A 22,312-nucleotide genomic window follows, 5' to 3' on the forward strand; every position below is an offset into this window, starting at 1 on the left:
CCATACATCTATGAAATACAGACACCACGCACACCACACACACCACACTTTTACTGCCCAAACTCCACCCGTATGCCACACCACAAAACCCCACGTGCACCACATACAAAACACACACACACGCACAAACGTTCTATGCGGCGCATACGTAGCTGATATACTACAATCACAACACATATATGACACTCGAGGACAACACAGAAGGACACATTCAGCACCTACAAAGCACTGACACACCATACACACACCACATTCACCACACAAATAACACACAGACACAAACAATGTACATAGCATACGTGCCATCCATACGCTAGAGATGTAAGATGTTGGCTAAAAGAGGGCTTCTGCAATGTGCAGTTTGACAGAGGGCCCGACGGGTTTCTCAAACACTTCTTACGTAGTGAAACCAGGTGTTAGTTGAACCCGTTTCCCCACAACGTTGTTTCACAGAGTTGAGTATATGGGTGGCACTTTGGCTGTAGGCGCCGCATGGTTTGCAACCACATGTAACATAGTGAAGTAAAATGTCAGTTGAAGGACGGCTTCCCCAAAGTCTTTGCCAGAGTGCAGTGTAAGATACTTTCGGGGTAGGCTCCGCATAGGTTTTCAAACACTTCCAACAGTGAACCATGATGCTATTTGAAGGATGGTTTCACCAGTGTTGTCTTACAGAGTTGAGCATATGGCACTCATTGCGTAGAACGCACGTAGGTTTTTCAAACCCTTCTCACTAAGTGAAACGAGAGGTTGGTTGAAACGTGGAGACCCACAGTGTTGTTTCACAGGGTTGACTATAGGCACTTTCTGCGCAGGCCTTGCATGCATGGGTTTTCAAACACTTGTAAGTTTGTGAAACGAGAAGTTACTTCAAAGACGGTTTCCCTAGGGCGTCTCATAGAGTAAGTCCCTTCCGGGTGTAGCTCCTCATGGTTTTCAAACTGACACACGTTAGTCGGAAGACGGTGTTCCCCACTGTGTTCTGTCACAGAGTTGAGCATATGGCACTCTCCTCCCAGACCCTGAATAGTTTTCCAACACTTTTAAATTAGTGTAACCAGATGTTGTTAGTTGAAATATTGTTTTAGCACACCGTCGTTGTTCACCGTTGAGCGCAGGTATGGCACTTAACCAGTTGGCTTCTCATAGGTTTTCAAACACTTCTACCTCAAAGAAACCCCATAGAGGTTGACAGGTGGTTTCCCCACAGTGTGTGTTTCACGGAGTGGAGTGTTGGGTACTCTCCACAGAGGCCCCGCGTGTGTTTTAAACACTTGTAACCGAGTGAAACCAGATGTTGGGAGATTGTCTCTCGACCGTGACGGTGCCCAGGGCACCTCTAGGTCCCGCCTAGTTTTCAAGCAATTGTAACGTAGCGAAACCCGATGTTTCACTCTTTTTTCCAGAGGTGAGTATAAGGCACTTTCCGTGTAGGCCCCGCACGTATTTACTAACGTTTCTCACGTTGTGAAACGTAGCCGTTAGTTGAATGATGGTATCCCCACGGTACTTCCTAAAGTTAGGTACAAGGCACTGGTCAGGGTAGGCCTACAGTGTTTTCCAAACACTTGTGACTTAGTGAAACAAGATGTTCGTTGAAAGATAGTCTCCCTCAAGTGCTGCCTGGTAGAGTTGAGTACATAGAACTTTCCACCTAGGCTCCGCATAGGTCTCCAGACGCTTCAAACTTAATGAATAAGACGATGGGAGAAAGATTTCCCTAGCGTGTTTTCATGGTATTGGGTATAAGGCACACTCGGTGTAGGTGCTGCATTGGCTTTGAAACATTTTTAACTTGGTGAAACAAGATGTTAGTGGAAAGATGTTTCCCTCACCCTTTTCTGTTTCACAGAGTTGAGTGCATGGCACTGTCCCCGTACGACCCACCTAGGCTTTCCAATTCTACTTGCCGAAAGAAGAGGTTAGTTGCAAGCTGGATACCCCACAGTGTTTTTTCACGGAGTTGAGTGTACGGGCCCTCGCCGCCCAGGCCCTGCATGGGTTTTCAAACACTTCTCACTTTGTGAAATCACATAGATGTTACTTGAAAGTCGGTTTCCCCACGGTGTTGTTTCACGGAGGTGACTCTCTGGCCCTTACCCTGTAGGCCCCGCATAGGTTTTCAAAGAGTTCTCGCTTACTGAAACCTGATGTTAGGTGAAAGACTCTTTCCCCGTGGTTGTTTCACAGAGCTGCGTGTAGGCATTTCCGCCTAAGCCCCGCAGAGGTTTGCAAACGCTTCCAACATACTGAAACAGCATTTTAGTTGGAAGGTGGTTCCCCCAACAGTGTTTCATACACTTCAGCCTATGGCCCTTTCCGTTTCGTCCCCACATGGGTTTTCAAACACTTGAAAACCTATGCCGTGAAAGCAGATGTTAGTTGGTAAAAGGCATCACCACACTGGTGTTTCACAGCGCTGAGTACATGGCAGTGTCTTTGTGGCCCCGCAAGCGTTTGCGAACACTTCCCACTTAGTTAAACCAGAGTTTGGTTGAAAAGTGGTTTGTCTACAACGATCCTTGACAAAGTGAGTAAAGTGCACTTTCCTTGTTACTTCTATGTCTAGGATTCCAACATTTCTAACTTTGTGGAACAAGTTGTGGGTTGAAAGATGTTTCCGCACAGTGATTTTACACCGCGTTAAGTATGTGACACTTTTCATAAATAAGCCATTTATCAACTAACATCTTGCTTCGCTGAGAAGTGTTTGAAAACCTATGAGGAAAACGAGATACACTCCACGCTGAAAAATTACCGTGGAGAAACCATCCTTCAACTACCATCAGGTCTCACTACGTTAGAGGTATTCGACAACCTATGTGGGGCCTAAGAATAAAGTGTCATATACTCGGGTCTGGCAAAAAGCACTGTGCGGAAACCATCTTTCAACCAGCATCCTGTTTCAGTACATTAGACCGCTCTTAGTTTGAAGACCCATGTGGGGCCTACACCGAATGTGCCATGCACTCAACCCTGGGAAACAACCGTGTGGTGAAACCATCTATCTATCCACTGACGTCGGGCGTCACCAAGTTAGAAGTGTTTGAAGACCCATGTGGGGCCAACACCGAAACTGCCGTATGCACGACTGTATGAAACATCTTTCAACTGACATCTGGTATCCCTACGATGAAAAACATCTTTGAAACCTATGCGGAGCCTATGCGGAAAGTGCCATACACTCAACTCTGCACAAGAGTCTGCTCAAACCCTCAGTCAACTAACCTCTTGTTGCACAAGGTTGGAACAGTTTGAAAACCTATGCGACACCTACAGGGAAAGTGCCTTATACTCAAATATGGGAAACAACAACATTTCGGGGAACCCTCTTTCAAGAAACATTCGGTTTCACTAATTTGGACGGGGTGGAAAACGTACGCGAGCAACTATGAGAGAAGCGCCATATCCTCCACTCTGTGGTGAAACCATCTCTCAACTACCACTTGATGTCACTAGTTTGTACCTGTTAGAAAACCCACGTGGGCAACTCTACGGAAAGCGCCATCACTCAGCTCTGCGAAGCAATAGTGTGGTGAAACCATCCTTCAACTAACATCTTGTTTCACCCTTAGAGGTTTCTGAAGCGGTGCAGTCTCACTCACGAGACCAGAGTGTCTTCAGCGCTGGCGACGTCCGTGGACTGAACCCTAACCTCAGCTAAGTCTGTCTCCGCAAGGGGACCCAATTGCAACGTCTGAAAACACCACGCGCCTGGGGTCCAGAAGCCGTGCAGGCTCACTCAGCATGGAACCTGGAAACTCACCATTTCCTTTCCCAGGCCCAGCTGCGGCTGCCCGAGAGGATTCCGGAGGCCTCCACGACCAGGGGCCAATCGACGTGTGTAGCCTCGGCAAAGACGGATCCTGACCGGCACCTTCCCTTGTGCCCTCTCAACTCAACCCTTCGGGGAGACCACTGCTCTGCTGTGGGTTCGGCGCCTGGAGCCTCCTGGGACCTAACCCTAACCTTAACCCTACTCCACACCGGGACCCTCCACCGAAACCTAAGCCTGCCTCGAACCCTAACCTTACACTTGAGCCGCATTGTGGCATGGGCCCTCACTTCAGCCCTCATGGGAGATCACGAGACCGGAGTCGCTTCAGCCCTGGCGACGTCCCTGGACCGAACCCTAACGCTAGCTAAAGCTCTCTCCTCATGGAGACACAATACAAATGTCTAACAACGCCACGCGCCTGGGGTCCAGAAGCAGTGCAGTCTCACTCGGCATGGAACCTGGAAATTCACCATGTCTTTTCCCAGGCCGGGCTGCAGCTGCCTGAGAAGATTCCGGAAACCTCCACGACCAGAGGCCCATCGACATGTGTGTCCTTGGCAGCCAAGACGGATCCTGACCAGCACCCCACCCCCCCTCCCAAGTGCCCTCAACTCAGCCCTTCGGGGAGACCACTGCCCTGCTGTGGATTCGGCGCCTAGAACCTCCTGGGACCTAAACCTAACCCTAACCTACCCGGAACCGTGACCCTCTACCGAAACCTAAGCCTGCCTCGAAACCTAATGCTACCCTTGAGCTGCCTTGGGCCGTGGGCCCTCACTTCAGCCCTCGAGGGAGATCACGAGACTTGAGTCGCTTCAACGCTGACGACGTCCCTGGACCGAGCACTAACCCTAGCTAAGGCTGTCTCCCCAAGGGGACCCAATTGCAACGTCTGACAACACCACACTCCTGGGGTCCAGAAGCGATGCAGGCGCACCACACATGAAACTTGGAGCTCACCATGTCTTTTCCCAGGCTGGGCTGCAGCTGCCCGAGAGGATTCCAGAGGCATCCTCCACCAGGGCCGCATCACGTGTGTGTCCTTGGCAGGCTAAGACGCATCCTAACCGACACCCTTCCTTGTGCCCTCTACTCAGCCCTTCGGGGAGAGCACTGCCCTGCTGTGGGTTCGGCGCCTGGACCCTCCTGGGACCTAACACTAACCATAACACTACCAAGAACCAGGACCCTCCACCGAAACCTACGCCTGCCTCGAACCCTAAACCTACACTTGAGCCGCATTGTTGCATGGGCCCTCACTTCAGCCCAAGAGGGAGATCACGAGACCAGAGTCGCTTAGGCCCTGGCGACGTCCCTGGACCGAACCCTAACTCTAGCTAAGGCTGTCTCCGCAAGGGGACCCAATTGCAACGTCTGAAAACACCACGCGCCTGGGGTCCAGAAGCCGTGCAGGCTCACTCAGCATGGAACCTGGAAACTCACCATTTCCTTTCCCAGGCCCAGCTGCGGCTGCCCGAGAGGATTCCGGAGGCCTCCACGACCAGGGGCCAATCGACGTGTGTAGCCTCGGCAAAGACGGATCCTGACCGGCACCTTCCCTTGTGCCCTCTCAACTCAATCCTTCGGGGAGACCACTGCTCTGCTGTGGGTTCGGCGCCTGGAGCCTCCTGGGACCTAACCCTAACCTTAACCCTACTCCACACCGGGACCTTCCACCGAAACCTAAGCCTGCCTCGAACCCTAACCTTACACTTGAGCCGCATTGTGGCATGGGCCCTCACTTCAGCGCTACAGGGAGATCACGAGACCGGAGTCGCTTCAGCCCTGGCGACCTCCCTGGACCGAACCCTAACGCTAGCTGAGGCTCTCTCCCGTAAAAGACACAATTCCAACATCTGACAATACCACGCTCCTGAGATCCAAAGCCGTGCAGGCTCACTCAGCATGGAAACTTGAAGCTCACCATGTTTCCCAGGCACGGCTGCCGCTGCCCGAGAGGATTCCCGAGACCTTCTCGATCAGGGGCCCAATCACGTGTGTGACCTTGGCAGGCAAAGACGGATCCTGACCGACACCCTCCCTTGTGCCCTCAACTCAGCCCTTCGGGGAGAGCACTGCCCTGCTGTGGGTTCAGCGCCTGGAGCCTCCTGGGACCTAAACCTAACGCTAACCTACCCCGAACCGGGACTCTCCACCCACACCTAAGCCTGCCTCGATCCCTAACCCTGCACTTGAGCCACCTTGTGGCATGGACCTTCACTTCAGCTCTCGAGGGAGATCAGGAGACCAGAGTCGATTCAGCCCTGGCGACGTCCCTGAACCGAAACCTAACCCTAGCTAAGGCGCTCTCCTCAAGGGGACCCAATTGCAACGTCAGACAACACCACGCGCCTGGGGTCCATAAGCGGTGCAGGCTCACCCGGCATGGGACCTGGAGCTCACCGTGTCGTTTCCTAATCCCGGCAGCAGCTTCCCGAGAGGATTCCGGAGGCCTCCTCCACCAGGGTCCCAATCACTTGTGTGGCCTTGGCAGCCAAAGACGGACCCTGACCGACACCGTCTCTTGTGCCCTCCACTCAGCCCTTTGGGGAGACCCATGCCCTGTTGTGGGTTCGACGCCTGGAGCCTCCGAGCCCCGAACCCCCTAACCCTACCCCTACCCTGAACCAGGACACTTCGCCGAAACCTAAGCTTGCCTTGAACCCTAACCCTACACTTGAGCCGCCCTGTGGCAAGGGCCCTCACTTCAGCCCTCGAGGGAGATCATGAGACCGGAGTCTCTTCGGCCCAGGCAAAGTCCCTGGACCGAACCCTAACCCTAGCTAAGGCTCTCTCCCCATGAGGACCCAATACAAATGTCTAACGACACCACGCGCCTGGGGTCGAGAAGCAGTGCACGCTCACTCAGCATGGAACCTGGAAGCTCACCATGTCGTTTCCCAGGCCCGGCTGCAGTGGCCCGAGACGATTCCGGAGGCCTTCTCGACCGGAGGTCGAATCACGTGTGTGGCCTTGGCAGCCTAAGAAGGTTCCTGACTGACACCGACCCTTGTGCCCTCAACTCAGCCGTTCAGGGAGACCACTGCCCTGCTTTGCCTTTGGCGCCTGGAGCCTCCTGGGCCCTAACCCTAACCGTAACCCTACCCCGAACTGGGACCCTCCACTGAAACCTAAGCCTGCCTCGAACCCTAACCCTACACTTGAGCCGCCTTGTTGCATGGGCCCTCACTTCAGCCCAAGAGGGAGATCACGAGACCAGAGTCGCTTAGGCCCTGGCGACGTCCCTGGACCGAACCCTAACTCTAGCTAAGGCTGTCTCCGCAAGGGGACCCAATTTCAACGTCTGACAACACCACGCGCCTGGGGTCCAGAAGCGGTGCACACTCAGGATGGAAACTGGAAGCTCACCATGTCGTTTCCCAGGCCCGGCTGCAGCTGTCTGAGAGGAATCCGGAGGCCTCCTCAACCATGGGCCATTCGACGCGTGTGGCATTGGAAGACAAAGACAAATCCTGACCGACACCTTCCACTGTGCCCTCAAATCAGCCCTTCAGGGAGACCACTGCCCTGCTGTGGGTTCAGCACCTGTAGCCTCATGGGACCTAAACCTAACCCTAAGCCTACCACGAACCGGGACCCGCCACCGAGACCTAAGCCTGCCTCGAACCCTAACCCTGCACTTGAGCCGCCTTGGTGTTGAGCCCTTACTTCGGCCCTCGAGGGAGATCACGAGACTGGAGTCGCGTTGGCCCGGGCGACGTCCCTGGACCGAACCCTAACCCTAGGTAAGGCTCTGTCGCCATGGGGACCCAATCCCCACGTCTGACAACACCATGCGCCGGTGATCCAGAAGCGGTGCAGCCTGACTCAGAAAGGAACCTGGAAGCTCACCAGGTCGTTTCCAGATCCGGCTGCAGCTGCCCGAGAGGATTCCGGAGGCTTCCTCGACCAGGGGCCGATCGAGGTGTGTGGTCTTGGCAGCCAAAGACGGATCCTGACCGGCACCCTCCTTGGTGCCATCAACTCAGCCCTTCGGGGAGACCATTGCCCTGCTGTGTGTTCGGCGCCTGGAGCCTCCTGGGACGTAACCCTAACCCTACCACGAACCGGGACCCGCCACCGAAACCTAAGCCTGCCTGGAACCCTAACCCTGCACTTGAGCCGCCTTGTTGTTGAGCCCTCACTTCAGCCCTCGAGAGAGATCATGAGACCTGAGTCGCTTGGGCCCTGGCGACGTCCCTGGACCGAACCCTAACCCTAGCTAAGGCTCTCTCGCCATGGGGACCCAATTCCAACGTCTCACAGCACCACGCCCCAGGGATCCAGAAGCTGTGCAGGCTGATTCGGCATGGAACCTGGAAGCTCACCATGTCGTTTCCCAAGTCCGGCCTCAGCTGCCCGACAGGTTTCCGGAGGCCTCCTCGACCAGGGGCCCAATCACGTCTATGGCTTTGGCAGACAAAGACGGATGCTGACCGGCACCATCCCTTGTGCCCTCAACTCATCCCTTCGGGGCGACCACTGCCCTTCTGTGCGTTCGGCGCCTGGGGCCTCCTGGGACGTAACCGTAACCCTAACACTTCCGCGAACCGTGACCCTCCACCGAAACGTAAGCCTGCCTCGAACCCTAACCCTGCAATTGAGCCGCCTTCTGTCATGTGCCCTCACTTCAGCCCACGAGGGAGATCACGAGACCGGAGTCGCTTCGGCCCGGGCGACGTCCCTGGACCGAACCCTAACCCTAGCTAAGGCTCTCTCGCCATGGGGACCGAATTCCAACGGTTGACAACACCACGCGTCTAGGATCCAGAAGCGGTGCAGGCTGACACGGCATGGAACCTGGAAGCTCAGCATGTCGTTTCCCAGGCCCCACTACAGCTGCCCGAGAGGATTCTGGAGGCCTCCTCCACCAGGGCCGATCGAGGTGTGTGGCCTTGGCAGCCAAAGACGGATCCTGACCGGCACCCTCCTTTGTGCCCTCAACTCAGCCCTTCGGTTGAAACATCTTGTTTCACCGTTAGAAGTTTCTGTAAACATTTTCGGGGAATTACGATGAAAGTGGCATATTCTTGATTGTGTGAAAGAGTATTATGGAGAAACGGTCTTTCAACTAATATCTTGTTTCACTAACCGAAGTACTTGAAACCCTATGCCGGGTCTATGAGGAAAGTGCCGTATACTCAACTCCGTGAGACAACACGTGAAAGAGGTGAAATCCTCTTTCAACTACCATCTGATGTCAGAAATTCAGAAAAGTTTAAAAACTTATGAGGGCCCTAGAGGAAGGCGCCATATACTCCACTCTGTGAAACAATATTGTGGGATAAAAACTTTCCCATTAACAACTTGTTTCACTGTTAGAACTGCTTTAAAACATACACTAGGGACTATGGGGAAAGTGACATATACTCGACTCTAAAAACTGCTGTGGGGAAACCATCTTTCAACTAACTTAACGGTTTCACGTTGCTAGGCGTGTTCCAAAGCCTTTGCATAAAGCTTATGCATAAGGTGCCACATAGTCAACTCTGGCAAACAACACATCTTTCAACCAATGTCTTGTTTCACGACACTAGAAGTGGCTAAAAACTCATGCGGGGACTACAGCCAAAGTGCCCGGTACTCAACCCTCTGAAACGATTGTGTGGTGCAAACATCTATCCGTTAACATCTGGTGTCGCTATCTTAGTGTGCTTGAACACCCATGCGGGGGGCGACATCAAAAGTGTCACATACACACCTGTCTGATAAGTTACGGGGGAAACCATCTTTCAAGTGACAGCCCATTACGCTAAGGTGGAAGTGTTTGAAAACCTATGAGGGGCCCAAGCGGAAGGTGCTAAACACCCATCTCCCTGTGAAACAACACTGTGGGGCAACCGTCTTTCAACTAATACCTGGTTTCACAAAGTCTGAAGTGTTTAGAAACACTTGAATGGCCTCCGCAAGGTGCCATCTACACAACTCTGTGAGGAGACCACTGTTCGATTAACATCAGGTTTCACTAAGGTTCGAGTGTTTGGAAAACTGTGCTCGGGATACATGAAAGTGCCATAGGCTCGATTCTGTGAAGCAGCAGTGTAATGAAAACAATCGTTCAACTACCATCTTGTTTCGCTAGGTTCGAAGTGTTGGAAAATCAATGCAGGGCTTATGGTGAAAGTGCCACATCCTCAACTCTGTCAAAATGCACTTTGTGGAAATGGCCTGTCAATTAACGTGTCGTGTCGCGTAGAAGTCTGTGAAGCTCTATGTGGGGAACGATGTGGAGAGTGACATGTACAGGACACTGTAGAGAATCCTGTGGAGAAACCCTCTTTCAACTAACATCTTGGTGCACTAAGTTCGAAGTGTTTGAAGACCTATGCAGGGACTACGCAGAGAGTGCCGTATGCTCAACTCTGTAAAACAACAGTGTGGTGATACCATCCTCCAAATATCACCTGGGTTCACTTGTCAGACGTGTTTGAAATGCCATGCGTCGGCTACACCGAGTGTATCTTACATTGCACTGTGTCGAACAACACTTGGTGGAAGCCGTCCTCCAACTCACATCTTATTTCCCTAAGTTTGATGTGTTTGAAAACCACGCGGGGCCCACAACGAAAGTGCCATATACTCAGCCCCGAGAACAGACACTATGGTGACACAGTCTTTCTCCGAGCATCTGGATTCGCGAGGTTACAAGGGTTTGAAAAGACGGGGGGAGGGGGCTTAGGTGCATAGCACCCACCGTACGCTCAACTCTGGGAAACAACATAGGACAAACTGACTTTTAACTAAAAACTTTTAACTAAAAAAGAGTTAGAAGGGTTTCAAACCCCTGAGGGGCCTATGAAGACCGTGCCATATACTCGACTCTGTGAAACAACACTGTGGGAAAACGATCTTCGACTACCAGCTGGTTTCTCTAAGTGAGCAGTGTGTGGAAATCCTATGCTCTCGTAGGATTGCCTAATCGCAAGGTGCCTTATACTCAACTGTGTGAATACCAGTGTGGTGAAAGGATCGCTCAACTACTATCTGGTTTCACTGTTACAAGTGTTTGAAAACACATGCGGGGCCCATGTGGCTAGCGCCATACGCGCCACTCAATCAAACAACACTGTGGTGAAACGACCTTATCATTAGCTTCTCAGTGCGCGTAGTTACAAGGGTTTGAAAACCTAAGTGGAGGCCACACGGACAGTGCCATACAGTCAAGTCTGTGAAACAACACTATGGGGAAACCATCGTTCAACTACCGTCTGGTTTCCCTAAGGTAGAAGTCTTTGAAAACCCATGGGAAGCCTAACGGTTAAGTGCCATGGACTCGACTGTGAGAGACAATGGTGTGGCAAAACGATCTTTCAGCTGACATCTGGTTTCCCTGCTTCAAGCTTGTTTGAAAACTATCCAGGGTCTATGAGGAGAGTGCCATATTTTCAACTCCGAGACACAACACAGTCGGGGAAACCCTCTTCCAACTAACATGTTGTTTCGGTAAGTTAGCAGTGTTTGAAAACCACGCGGAGATGACACCGAAAGCGCCACAGACTCAACTCTGTGAGACACTGTGGAGAAACCATCTTTCAACTCACATCTCATTTCACAAACTTACAAGCGTTTGAAAACCCTTGTAGGGCCTGCGCCGAAAGTGCCACCTGGTCAACTCTGTGAAACAACACTGTGGGGACTCCACCTTCAACTAACCTCTCGTTTCAGTTAGAAGTGTTTGAGAGACGTATGCCGTTCTACGTAGAAAGTGCCATGTGCTCAACTCTCTAAAGCAACACGGTGGGGGACCACCCTTCACATACCATCTGGGCTCCCCTGTTAGAAGTGTTTGAAAACTTATGCAGAGCCTACACCGCAAGAATCATACACTCCACTCTGTCAAACAACACCTGGGGAAGCCGTCCTCCAACTCACATTTTAATTCACTATGTTAGATGTAGATGCAAACCATGTGGGGCCTAGTCCGAAAGTGCCATACACTCAACTCTGTGAAACAGCACTGTGGGGGAAAGACTCTTTCTTCTAGCCTCTGGTTTCACTCGGTTACAAGTGTCTGAGAAGACCCACGGGACCTAGGCGCGTAGAGCATGCATTCAACTCTGTGACACAACACTGTGGTGAATCCAAGTTGCAGCTAACTGCTCTTCACCTAGAAGTGGTTGAAAACCTATGCCAGGTCTACAAAGAAAGTGTCATTTGCTCAACGCTGCGCAACACGACTGTGGTGAAACCGTCTTTCAAGTAACATCTGGGTTCATTTCGTAGGAGTGTTTCGCAACTTGCGGGGGGGAGGGGGGTGCTTAGGCGGAAAGTGCCATCTGCTCCACTGTCAATTTTTAGGGAAACCATCTTCCAACTAATATCTTGTTTCACCATGTTAGACGTACGTTGCTAGGAACAATGAGGAAAGAGCCACGTTCTCGACTCTGTGAAAACATACTGTGGAGAAACCATCTTTCAACTAACACCTTGTTTGCCTAAGTTAGAAGAGTTTGAAAACGTATGCAGACGTGGACGGTGAGTGCCATATACTCGGCTATGGGGAAAAACACGGTGGAGAAAACACCTTTCAACTAACATCTCAGTTCACTAAGGCAGACGTGTTTGAAGACCTGCGGAGGCTTATGTAGAAAGTGACTTACACTCAACTCTGTGACACGACCTTGTGGGGAAAGCTTCTTCCACTTACCAAGTGGTTTCACTAAGTTGGAAGTGTTTGAGAAGCATCCGGAGACTACAACGAACCTGCCGTATACTCAACTCTCTGAGACGCTGTGGGGGAAACCATCTTTCCCGTCACATCTCGTTTCACAAAGTGAGAAGTGTTTGACAACCTATGCAGGGCCTAGACGGAAAATGCCATACACTCAACTCTGTGAGACAACACTGTGAGTCTCCACGTTTCACCTAGCCGCTCGTTTCGCTTAGTGAGAAGGGTTCGAAAGCCTACGTGGGTACTACGCAGAGAGGGCCTTGTGCGCAAGTCTGTAAAACAACACTGGTGAAACCCTCCTTCAAACAGCATCTGTGTTCCCTCGTTTTAACACTTTTAAGTGTTTGCAAAGCTACGCGGAGCCTAGCCCGAACGTATCTCACACTGCGCTCTGGCAAATAACACGGTGAAAGCCGTCGTTCCACTGACATCTCGCTTCGCTAAGTAGACGTAGCTCCAAACGTTGCGGGGCCTACCACGAGAGTGCCATATAATGAACCCTGTGAGACGACACTGTGGGGACACAATCTGTCTCTTAACATCTGGGTTCACTAAACCACAGGTGTTTCAAAAGGCTCGCAGGCGCCTAGCGCACGGGACCGTATGCTCTCAACTCTTGGGAACAACACTGTGGGCAAACCGCCCTTCAACTACCATGTGGTTTCTCTAAGGTAGAAGGGTTTGAAAACCTACGAGAAGCCTAACGGTTGAGTGCCGTCTACTCAACTGTGAGAAACGATGGTGTGCTGAAACGAGCACTCAAATAACACCGGGTTTCACTAACTTAAGAGTGTTTGGAAACTGCTGGGGGTCTACGCGGCAAGGGCCCTACCCTCAACTCTGTGAGACGTTGGGGGGAGACCACTTTTCAAATAACAGCTCGTTTCCCAAAGTGACAAGGGCTTCAAGACCCATGCAGGGCCTGCGACGAAAGTGCTGTAGAGTCAACTCTGTGAAACAACACCGTGGAGACGCGGCCTTTCAACACACCTCTCGTTTCCCTTACTGAGAAGAGTTTCGGAAACGAGGGGCTTCCTACGCAGAAAGCGCCATGTGCTCAACTCTGTAAAACAACACTGTGGTGAAACCATCCTTCAAATAGCATCTGGGTTCCCTTGTTAGACGTGTCTGAAAAGCTATGCGGAGCTCCCACCAAAAGTATGAGACACCCCACTCTGTCAAACAACACCTGGGGTGTGTGTGTGGGGAGGGGGGAGGGCAGAGAAGCCGTCCTTCAACTAACAGCTTACTTCACTATGTTACCTGTGGTTGCAAACCGTTCGTGCGGGGCCTACAGCGAAAGTGCCACATACTCAACTCTGAAACAACACTGTGGGGAGACCGTTTCAACTAACACGTGGTTTCACTAAATTAGAAGTGTTTGAGAAACCCGTCGGGGCCTAAGCACAAAGTGCTATGTGTGTATACATATACATATACATATACATATACATACACATACATATACATATATATATATATACAGAGCACGGTCACACTGCACATTGCAGGAGCCTTCTTCTGGCTAACAGCTTGCATCACTAACATAGAAGTGTTTGAAACCCTCTGTGGGGAGCCAGGGGGAAAGTGACATATACTCGACAGTGGGAGAGAATACTGTGGACTGACATCACGTTTCACTGGGCACAGGTGTCTGAAAACCCATTCGGGGCCTATGATGAAGGTGCCATATACGCGACTCTGTCAAGAAGCACTTTGGGGAAACCACCTTTCAAATAACATCCCGTATCACTAGGTTAGCTTTGCCGGAAATCCTCTGCGGGCAAAGAAGGGGCAAGTGACATTTACTCGGCAGTGTGAGAAAGTCCAGTGGAGAAGCCATCTGGCAACTAACATCTTGGCTCACTGGGGGAGAACTGTTCGAAAAACCTATGCGGCGCCCACATGTAAGGTCAGTGCCACAAACTCGGCTCTGTGAAGGAACATCTTGTATCGCTAAGTTAGACCTGCGTTTGAACAAACGCGTATCGTGGGGCCTCCGTGGAAGGTGCCATATAGTCGACTCGGGCAAACTGCACTTTGGAGAGACGCTTTCCACTCACCTCTGGTTCCACTAACTTGGAAGTGTTTGCAATCCCATGTGGGGCCTAGACTCTCAGCGCTGTGAAACAACACTGTTGGGGAAAACCTTCTTTCAACTACATTGGGTTTCACCAGGTAAGAAGCGTGTGAAGCCTGTGGGGGCTTTATGCGGCGCGTGCCACTCAACTCTGTCAAATGTTTGCCCTTCGGGGAAACCGCCCTTCAACTGACATCTTGTATCACTAAGTCAGAAGCGTTTGAAAACCTACGCGGGGCATGATGTGGAAAGTGACAAGTACTCGATACTCTGAAAGAGTCCTGCAGAGAAACCGTCTCTCAGCTGACACCTTGTTTGACTAAGTTGCAAGAGTTTGAAAGCGTATGCAGACGTACACGGCAAGTGCTCTGTCCTCGACTGTGTGTAACAAAACCGTGGGGGGCGGGGGTGGGGGGGTGGGAGGAAACACCTTTCAGCTAACATCTCCTTTCCCTAAGTGAGAAGAGGCGGAACAGTGATGGGAGGCCTATAGTGAAGGCTGCACATTTGGGGAAACCATCTTTCCAGGAACATGTTGTATCACCAGGTTGGCACTGTTTGAAATTCTATGCGGAGAACGACGTGGAAAGTCACCCTCCACCCTGTGGAGAAACCATCTTTCAGCTAGCATCTCATTTCACTCGGGTCCGAGTGTTTGCGAACCTACGGTGGCTTGCGTAGAAAGTGCCCTACGCTCCATCATGTGAAACATGGTGTGGCGAAACGGTCTTTCTCCTAATATCTTGCTGCACTAGAAGAGAGCTGTCTGACAACTTTGCGGGGCCGGCAAGGTAGGTGCCGTATAGTCACCCGCGTGAAGGCACACTCAGAGGACACCATCTTTTAGCTAACACCTAGTTTCACTCAGTTCCAAGGGCTTGAAAACCTGCGCGGGGACTACGCGTCAAGTTCCATGTACCCAACTCTGTCAGACTTCACTCTGGGGAAAACCAACATTCAACTAACAGCTTGTATCAATCACTAGGTTAGAAGAGTTTGAAAACCTATGTGGGGAACGATGTGGAAAGTGACATATACCAGCCACTGTGAAAGAATCCTGTGGAGAAACCATCTTTCACCTAACGTCTGGTGTCACAACGTTGGAAGTGTTGGAACACCCATGTGGGAGGCCTATGTGGAGAGTGAAGTGCCTTGTACACAACTCAGTCAATCTGCACTCTACGGAAACCATCTTTCCACTAACCTCTGGCTCCACTAACGTGGAAGTGTTGGAAAACCCATGTGGGGCCTGGAAGGAAAGTGCCATACCCTCAACCCTGTGAAAACAACACTGTGGGGAAACCATCTTTCCACTCACATCTTGTTTCTCTAAGTAAGAAGTGTTGGCAAACCTGTGGGGGCTTTGGCGGAAAGTGTCATACACTCCACTCTGTCAAGCAGCTCTTGGGGAAACCATCTTTCCACTACCATCTTATTTCACCATGTTAGAAGTGTTTGAAAAACTGCTTTGGGAACGAAGATTCGTCTTCAACGGAATTCTCGAGTTTCTCAGAATTCTCGATTCACAGAAAACATACTGTGGAGAAACCATCTTTCAAGTCACATCTGGTGTCTCTAAGTTAGAAGTGTTTGAAAAACTTACGCGGGCCCATGCGGAAAGGGCCGTATACCCAATCCTGCCAAACAACACTGTAGCGAAACCAGCTTTCACCTGATATGTGGTTTCGCTCAGTGAGAACCGTGTGAAAACCTACGCGGGGCCTAGAGGGTAAGTGCCATATACTCAACCCTGTGATACAACACTGTGGGGAGAATGTCTTGTAACTAGCCTGTCGTTTCACTACGTGAGAAGAGTTTGACAACCTATGCAGGGAATGATGTGGAAAGTCACACACACCAGCCGTCGCGAAAGACTCCTGTGGAGAAAGCATCTTTCAACTCACATGTTTCACCCAGTTGGAAGTTTTGAGAACGTATGCAGGGCCTCCAAGGTCTCCGCCATATACTCATCTCTGGGAACCAACACGGTGGGAAAGCGTCCTTTGAACTAACATCCAGTTTCACTGTTAGAAGGGTTTGAAAAATTATTCAGGGACTGTGCAGAAAGAAAGTGCCATATATTCAACTCTGTGAAAATGGCACTTTGGGGAAAGCGTCTTTCAACTAACATCTTGTTTCTCCAAGTTAGAAGCGTTTGAAACACTGCTGGGAACGACGACGAACGTGCCATACACTCAACTCTGTGAAATAACACTGTGGGGAAAACCCATCGTGTTGCTAACACCTTGTTTCACTGAGTTAGAAGTGTTTGAAAACCTAGGCGGGGACCATGTGGAAAGTGCCATATACTCAATCAACTCTGTCAAACTGCACTTTCAACTAACGTGCAGCCTACACAAGACACGAATTACACGGAAACCCACACATATATCACACATACCACAGTACCCAAACACACAACACACACACCCAAAACATTTAAGGAAAACACACCACACACGGCCACCCGTGCAAGACACTCAAGACACTTATAACACACATTCACGCACCCCCTGCACATTCCACACACCTGGCACGCCGCATTGGCCACCTTCCTACGACCTACACACCTGCATGCCACATACACCGTCTACACATGCATACATCACACACACCACATGCTCACCACACACACACCATGCATATGCCACAGACATATCCAACACACATCACACATGCCCCACACACCCACAGTTATCACCCTCGCACAGTATTACCACACTCAACACACATACAGCACACAGTTTCCAAACAAACCACTGCTCGTATACCACGCATACACCCTCCACATACACGCCCCACACCCCAAACCTACGCCACTTATACGGAAGACAGATGCTCCCTCCTCTACGCATCGACTACAAGGACACCACACACACTGCACATAGAGACACAACGGTGACACATATGCCACACAGCCACACCCCTCCTACACCGGACACACAACAGGGTACAAACATACCTCGCATGACACGTGAATACCACACAAACACCTCACCCAGTCACCACATACACACCAAACCACTTACACATCACACAGACATCTTCCACACACTACTTACTACACCTAATACACGTACCACACATATACACACCGTACACACGTATAGCACACAAACACACTCCATATATACACCACATACATGCCAAACTTATACCGCACACCACGCACTTACACTACACAGACACCACATCCACAATACACACGCCATGAGAGTCCATACATCTATGAAATACAGACACCACGCACACCACACACACCACACTTTTACTGCCCAAACTCCACCCGTATGCCACACCACAAAACCCCACGTGCACCACATACAAAACACACACACACGCACAAACGTTCTATGCGGCGCATACGTAGCTGATATACTACAATCACAACACATATATGACACTCGAGGACAACACAGAAGGACACATTCAGCACCTACAAAGCACTGACACACCATACACACACCACATTCACCACACAAATAACACACAGACACAAACAATGTACATAGCATACGTGCCATCCATACGCTAGAGATGTAAGATGTTGGCTAAAAGAGGGCTTCTGCAATGTGCAGTTTGACAGAGGGCCCGACGGGTTTCTCAAACACTTCTTACGTAGTGAAACCAGGTGTTAGTTGAACCCGTTTCCCCACAACGTTGTTTCACAGAGTTGAGTATATGGGTGGCACTTTGGCTGTAGGCGCCGCATGGTTTGCAACCACATGTAACATAGTGAAGTAAAATGTCAGTTGAAGGACGGCTTCCCCAAAGTCTTTGCCAGAGTGCAGTGTAAGATACTTTCGGGGTAGGCTCCGCATAGGTTTTCAAACACTTCCAACAGTGAACCATGATGCTATTTGAAGGATGGTTTCACCAGTGTTGTCTTACAGAGTTGAGCATATGGCACTCATTGCGTAGAACGCACGTAGGTTTTTCAAACCCTTCTCACTAAGTGAAACGAGAGGTTGGTTGAAACGTGGAGACCCACAGTGTTGTTTCACAGGGTTGACTATAGGCACTTTCTGCGCAGGCCTTGCATGCATGGGTTTTCAAACACTTGTAAGTTTGTGAAACGAGAAGTTACTTCAAAGACGGTTTCCCTAGGGCGTCTCATAGAGTAAGTCCCTTCCGGGTGTAGCTCCTCATGGTTTTCAAACTGACACACGTTAGTCGGAAGACGGTGTTCCCCACTGTGTTCTGTCACAGAGTTGAGCATATGGCACTCTCCTCCCAGACCCTGAATAGTTTTCCAACACTTTTAAATTAGTGTAACCAGATGTTGTTAGTTGAAATATTGTTTTAGCACACCGTCGTTGTTCACCGTTGAGCGCAGGTATGGCACTTAACCAGTTGGCTTCTCATAGGTTTTCAAACACTTCTACCTCAAAGAAACCCCATAGAGGTTGACAGGTGGTTTCCCCACAGTGTGTGTTTCACGGAGTGGAGTGTTGGGTACTCTCCACAGAGGCCCCGCGTGTGTTTTAAACACTTGTAACCGAGTGAAACCAGATGTTGGGAGATTGTCTCTCGACCGTGACGGTGCCCAGGGCACCTCTAGGTCCCGCCTAGTTTTCAAGCAATTGTAACGTAGCGAAACCCGATGTTTCACTCTTTTTTCCAGAGGTGAGTATAAGGCACTTTCCGTGTAGGCCCCGCACGTATTTACTAACGTTTCTCACGTTGTGAAACGTAGCCGTTAGTTGAATGATGGTATCCCCACGGTACTTCCTAAAGTTAGGTACAAGGCACTGGTCAGGGTAGGCCTACAGTGTTTTCCAAACACTTGTGACTTAGTGAAACAAGATGTTCGTTGAAAGATAGTCTCCCTCAAGTGCTGCCTGGTAGAGTTGAGTACATAGAACTTTCCACCTAGGCTCCGCATAGGTCTCCAGACGCTTCAAACTTAATGAATAAGACGATGGGAGAAAGATTTCCCTAGCGTGTTTTCATGGTATTGGGTATAAGGCACACTCGGTGTAGGTGCTGCATTGGCTTTGAAACATTTTTAACTTGGTGAAACAAGATGTTAGTGGAAAGATGTTTCCCTCACCCTTTTCTGTTTCACAGAGTTGAGTGCATGGCACTGTCCCCGTACGACCCACCTAGGCTTTCCAATTCTACTTGCCGAAAGAAGAGGTTAGTTGCAAGCTGGATACCCCACAGTGTTTTTTCACGGAGTTGAGTGTACGGGCCCTCGCCGCCCAGGCCCTGCATGGGTTTTCAAACACTTCTCACTTTGTGAAATCACATAGATGTTACTTGAAAGTCGGTTTCCCCACGGTGTTGTTTCACGGAGGTGACTCTCTGGCCCTTACCCTGTAGGCCCCGCATAGGTTTTCAAAGAGTTCTCGCTTACTGAAACCTGATGTTAGGTGAAAGACTCTTTCCCCGTGGTTGTTTCACAGAGCTGCGTGTAGGCATTTCCGCCTAAGCCCCGCAGAGGTTTGCAAACGCTTCCAACATACTGAAACAGCATTTTAGTTGGAAGGTGGTTCCCCCAACAGTGTTTCATACACTTCAGCCTATGGCCCTTTCCGTTTCGTCCCCACATGGGTTTTCAAACACTTGAAAACCTATGCCGTGAAAGCAGATGTTAGTTGGTAAAAGGCATCACCACACTGGTGTTTCACAGCGCTGAGTACATGGCAGTGTCTTTGTGGCCCCGCAAGCGTTTGCGAACACTTCCCACTTAGTTAAACCAGAGTTTGGTTGAAAAGTGGTTTGTCTACAACGATCCTTGACAAAGTGAGTAAAGTGCACTTTCCTTGTTACTTCTATGTCTAGGATTCCAACATTTCTAACTTTGTGGAACAAGTTGTGGGTTGAAAGATGTTTCCGCACAGTGATTTTACACCGCGTTAAGTATGTGACACTTTTCATAAATAAGCCATTTATCAACTAACATCTTGCTTCGCTGAGAAGTGTTTGAAAACCTATGAGGAAAACGAGATACACTCCACGCTGAAAAATTACCGTGGAGAAACCATCCTTCAACTACCATCAGGTCTCACTACGTTAGAGGTATTCGACAACCTATGTGGGGCCTAAGAATAAAGTGTCATATACTCGGGTCTGGCAAAAAGCACTGTGCGGAAACCATCTTTCAACCAGCATCCTGTTTCAGTACATTAGACCGCTCTTAGTTTGAAGACCCATGTGGGGCCTACACCGAATGTGCCATGCACTCAACCCTGGGAAACAACCGTGTGGTGAAACCATCTATCTATCCACTGACGTCGGGCGTCACCAAGTTAGAAGTGTTTGAAGACCCATGTGGGGCCAACACCGAAACTGCCGTATGCACGACTGTATGAAACATCTTTCAACTGACATCTGGTATCCCTACGATGAAAAACATCTTTGAAACCTATGCGGAGCCTATGCGGAAAGTGCCATACACTCAACTCTGCACAAGAGTCTGCTCAAACCCTCAGTCAACTAACCTCTTGTTGCACAAGGTTGGAACAGTTTGAAAACCTATGCGACACCTACAGGGAAAGTGCCTTATACTCAAATATGGGAAACAACAACATTTCGGGGAACCCTCTTTCAAGAAACATTCGGTTTCACTAATTTGGACGGGGTGGAAAACGTACGCGAGCAACTATGAGAGAAGCGCCATATCCTCCACTCTGTGGTGAAACCATCTCTCAACTACCACTTGATGTCACTAGTTTGTACCTGTTAGAAAACCCACGTGGGCAACTCTACGGAAAGCGCCATCACTCAGCTCTGCGAAGCAATAGTGTGGTGAAACCATCCTTCAACTAACATCTTGTTTCACCCTTAGAGGTTTCTGAAGCGGTGCAGTCTCACTCACGAGACCAGAGTGTCTTCAGCGCTGGCGACGTCCGTGGACTGAACCCTAACCTCAGCTAAGTCTGTCTCCGCAAGGGGACCCAATTGCAACGTCTGAAAACACCACGCGCCTGGGGTCCAGAAGCCGTGCAGGCTCACTCAGCATGGAACCTGGAAACTCACCATTTCCTTTCCCAGGCCCAGCTGCGGCTGCCCGAGAGGATTCCGGAGGCCTCCACGACCAGGGGCCAATCGACGTGTGTAGCCTCGGCAAAGACGGATCCTGACCGGCACCTTCCCTTGTGCCCTCTCAACTCAACCCTTCGGGGAGACCACTGCTCTGCTGTGGGTTCGGCGCCTGGAGCCTCCTGGGACCTAACCCTAACCTTAACCCTACTCCACACCGGGACCCTCCACCGAAACCTAAGCCTGCCTCGAACCCTAACCTTACACTTGAGCCGCATTGTGGCATGGGCCCTCACTTCAGCCCTCATGGGAGATCACGAGACCGGAGTCGCTTCAGCCCTGGCGACGTCCCTGGACCGAACCCTAACGCTAGCTAAAGCTCTCTCCTCATGGAGACACAATACAAATGTCTAACAACGCCACGCGCCTGGGGTCCAGAAGCAGTGCAGTCTCACTCGGCATGGAACCTGGAAATTCACCATGTCTTTTCCCAGGCCGGGCTGCAGCTGCCTGAGAAGATTCCGGAAACCTCCACGACCAGAGGCCCATCGACATGTGTGTCCTTGGCAGCCAAGACGGATCCTGACCAGCACCCCACCCCCCCTCCCAAGTGCCCTCAACTCAGCCCTTCGGGGAGACCACTGCCCTGCTGTGGATTCGGCGCCTAGAACCTCCTGGGACCTAAACCTAACCCTAACCTACCCGGAACCGTGACCCTCTACCGAAACCTAAGCCTGCCTCGAAACCTAATGCTACCCTTGAGCTGCCTTGGGCCGTGGGCCCTCACTTCAGCCCT

The sequence above is a fragment of the Neofelis nebulosa genome, chromosome 3 (genome assembly GCF_028018385.1).
Source record: "Neofelis nebulosa isolate mNeoNeb1 chromosome 3, mNeoNeb1.pri, whole genome shotgun sequence".
NCBI classification, from domain to species: Eukaryota; Metazoa; Chordata; class Mammalia; order Carnivora; family Felidae; genus Neofelis; species Neofelis nebulosa.